Below are 4,219 nucleotides of genomic sequence, written 5' to 3'. Positions count from 1 at the left end.
TTAACGAGGATTTTACGTGGATTTAGTTACGATTCTATTACGACGAATTGTTTTCGTGTTTCTTACGTTTTTATTACGACGAATTTATTTAGAGGTTTTTGCGTGTCTTTTACGACGAATCATTTACGAGTTTCTTACGAGGAAGCACAACGACCGCGTTACGTGGAAACCCCACGTGGTCTTTACGACGAAAACTTAATTCTTCTTTACGAGGAAAATATAACCTCGCTAATTAACGAGGAAATGGCGACGAATCTTCTCTTACGACAATCATATAACGACGAAACGCCTTTCATCGCCATTTCCTCGTAAGCCTTCTTTTCCGAGGAAATAACGACGATTTTGGCCGTCGTTAAATTTGTGTTTTCTTGTAGTGTAGTAATTATTTTATATATTTAGGATGATATGTATTGAGATATAAATATAATAATATATATAGTGACTCGTATTTTAAAAGCGCGAAATTTTTTTTTTTTTAAATCAAATTAAAAAAATTAAATATTTGTTAATTGTAACCTTCTGTGTTATTTGATAACTAATTTTTTAATAGTGCTGATGTTTTATAGTAATACAAAGTAATTCTGAAGAGTTGTTTTTTAAAAAAGAGTTCCTTGTATTAATATTTTTAGTTTATTGTAAATTATTAAATCCCAAATATCCTTTCGTAGCATATTTTAAAAGGTGATTAAAAGAAATACAAACAAAAATTTGAATCCATTTTTATGTTTTACTGTTTTAAAATGGGTTTTCTAATTTTTTTTTGGTCAAAAAAATCAAATATTTAAATGAACATCAAATTCGTGAAACCCACCCACAAATAATCCGGCTTTTTCGACATATCACCATATGGTCTTACCAAAAAAGAAACAAACGGAAAGTAATAATAAAAAATTATATTCATAATTTTGGCATGGCTAAAGTGCTAATACTATGTAAATAGCATATATGTCATAAATCGATTTTAGTATAGATCTTTGAAGTATAGTAAAAATGATTATAATCTGATTGGGTTTCTAATAAAGTCGAAATGGGCTTGAAAATCTCAATTTTTTTTACAACCGAAATGGGCTTGTAAATTCGTTTTTAAATACTCGTTTCTGAGTGGTGCAATTAATGTGGCCGAAAACCATTTAAAAAATTCAAAAAGATAATGATATTTTTTGTAATTAATTGGAAAAATTAGAGACATAATCCTAAGAAAGATTTTGCTTGCTTTAATAGTATAGATTGTTTTCCAAAACTTGAAGTAATTAAATGGTAGAATTTCATTTAAGGTAAATAAGGAATTTTTGTTTGTCTTCATCAGATAATTATCATAAAATTAATAATAAAATTATTTTGAAAAAGGAAATGAGGTAAGTTTGTAAATAACTCTAAAAGCTAAAGATAGGATAGAGATTCTGCTTTAATAATATATATATACATCCAAACAGTATCTAATTTTATTCGGTTACCGACTAGATACTCATCATGAATCATGATGCTTCAAGAGATATACGAACCAAATGGAAAATATACAAAATGCTGAAATATATAAAATAAAAAAGTTTAAATCTACTTTTAAAACCAGAGAAGTAGTCATTTATATATTGTCGTCTGAATGCAAACAGCAACGATGTTAAGTTGTGAACCATTCATGCTGCATCTCCAGTCATTGGGAACATAAAAATTACAAGTACAAAATTACTTATTTTGCAAAATACGAATAAGGCAAGAACACAATCTCTCTCCCCATATTATGTCGTCATTTCAATCCCCAAAACAAGAAGTACACGAGTTTATCAATAGTTCTATACACCTTACACTGTGTATACATATCCATGGAGAAATTGGCTACTTGTAAATTTGACTATACCTTTGAATACAACACTAGCTAGGGAATAGTTGCTAGATTGTTTGACATCAAATACTAAATCACCTGGTTATATATATATTTTTTCTTAGATTCATTAGAGAGAGAGGTAAAAAATCTGAATCTCTATCCAATTCAATGTTATTTTTGAACTTATGATCAACGTCCTAAAATACAAATCTGTTTTGATATATTAAAAGATCATGAGAAAAATTGAAACATGTAGATAAAGAAGGAGCTCCCTTCAGTCCAAACACAGATAAAGAGAGATGAAAACATCTCCCGCATCATTCACACAGCCACTGTGGTATAAAATCTATTTTCTTTTTACCAGAAGTGTTTGGATGGATGAGTCGGCAGATGTTTCTACCCTCTTCTTGTTCTATCCATGACTGGACTGAAAGAATCTCCTTCTATATCTATCTATTTCAGTCTCGCTTCATAGATATATGACTGAAACACTAAAGGGCTACACACTTATAAAAAGCAGGTTTGGGTTCAGTTGATTCTACAGAAGAAAACACAGGCATGGAATATAGTTTCAAGCACATGCACTTACTGGTCATAATGGGCCATCGACAACAAGACAAATGTAACCAAACTAAGACAGCTTCCTATGTACTTTAGTTTGAAATGGTATTTGCATGTGTTTATAACCGTATCAGCAGTGAAGTAGAATGTTAAATAATGGAAGTATATACATGTATGTATGAATTAACTTACAAGGTTCGGATACTGAGTGATATGTTTGAAACTTCGCAGAACGAAGCAAGCTTTACTGTACAAGCAAGACCACTGATGGGTCTTGTCAAGAAGAAGCTACCAGGAGAGAGAGAGAGACAAAGGCTGAACTGTTCATCAAACATTGAAATCATACAAACATTATTAATGTTTTTTCTTTTAAAAATATGGAATTGTTTGTGAGTGATGTAAGCCCTGTGCACATGAACAGTGCCCACATTAATTTTAACATTAATAATAACTACTTGAGTAAATATATACATAAGGAAACAGGTCCAAGTGTGAAAAGATTCCACCATAGTCATTGCAGATCATGAGAAGATAAAATAAAATATATATTGAAAGACTAATTAAACAAACATAATTTTGTCTAACCACTACAAGCTTTGGACCAAGAGATATTCAATCTTCTCAAGAGATCCTCAGTTTATGGAGTGTTTGTGCAAGAGATTTGATTCCAAATCAGAGAGAATATACTTTCTTCAATTAGAGGTAAACAAGAAAAACTCTACAGAAATTAGAAGAAAGTCTCTCTATCAATCATGCATAACTACATAACATATGCCTAAAAAATACTCTTCAGTCATGATCTAGAAAAGGGAAAGAAACCCTAAAACCAGATATGAAAAGAGCCTAATTTTTTTTCTTTTTCTTTGTGGGCAGAAGAAATAGATATTAGATCTAAAGTAAGTCATACAGATGGTAATAGAAGATCATCATAAGACGAGCTAGCTAGGTAAAGAAAAACCTAAATCGGGAATGAAAAAAAGAGAGACTAGATCTCAAGAACAAAACTAATGATAAAAGTGATGAAATAGAGAGCTCTTACAGTTAATGGATCTTAATTGAGATTTCACCAGCTTAGATTTTTGTGAGTTTCTGAAAACCCTAGCTAGGTCTTCTTTTGTACCTTCCCCAACCTAGCAGTGCTGAGAGTATAAGTGAAAAAACAGTAATTTATAGAAAAGGGAGAAGTAGCTGTATGTAGCCAGTAGGTATTAGCAAGTGGTGGTTCAAAGAAGGGACAAACAAAAGAGATGGTGATGATGATGATATATGATGAATGATGATGATGGTGGTGATGTTGGGTCATTGTCTTCATGGGAGTCAGGGAAAGCTAACTGTTTCTTCATATCTCACCATATCTTACATACATGTATATATGCATATATATATATATATAGAGAGAGAGATGGTGTCATGGTGACTAGCTTATGTAAAAAAATTGTGTTGTTTTTCAGGTTTTTGGCTGTAGATATTGAATTTTGATATTCATCAGCCAACTTTTTAAGGTTCTTTAGTTTTCTTTCTGGATCACATTTAATGAGCGATGTAAGAGCTTGAGAATTTAGATAATGATTTTAGATAGTTTAGTCTTTTTGTTTATTAATTTATTTTACCTTATTTAAGCTTAGATTAACGAGTGGACCAGAGATTAAATAGTCCTAGAAACTTGATTGTACATAGAGGATGATTAGTTGGTCCAAGAAAATGATATTATCGTTATCTTGAACCATTCCGTATGTGGTCATTTACTTCTTGCATATTTGATCATATACATACTCTTTTAGTGAATACTAGTTACTAAGCTACTCACAAGTTAGGCCATAACAAGGATAATCACAC

General features: G+C 31.1%; 1 long non-coding RNA gene across 1 annotated transcript in view; it reads right to left on the bottom strand.

The window, feature by feature from the left end:
* Nucleotides 1-3,719, bottom strand: part of LOC106340993 — a 9,187-nt gene extending 5,468 nt beyond the window's left edge. The window contains exons 1-2 of the long non-coding RNA XR_001269554.1: nt 3,423-3,719; nt 2,576-2,703 (exon numbers count right to left, since the gene is read on the bottom strand). This is a non-coding gene — a long non-coding RNA (uncharacterized LOC106340993). The remainder of the gene's footprint in view (nt 1-2,575; nt 2,704-3,422) is intronic.
* Nucleotides 3,720-4,219: the final 500 nt, after the last annotated feature.

Source organism: Brassica oleracea, chromosome C4, assembly GCF_000695525.1.
Source record: "Brassica oleracea var. oleracea cultivar TO1000 chromosome C4, BOL, whole genome shotgun sequence".
NCBI classification, from domain to species: domain Eukaryota; kingdom Viridiplantae; phylum Streptophyta; class Magnoliopsida; order Brassicales; family Brassicaceae; genus Brassica; species Brassica oleracea.
This window is presented reverse-complemented; position numbering and strand designations above follow the sequence as displayed.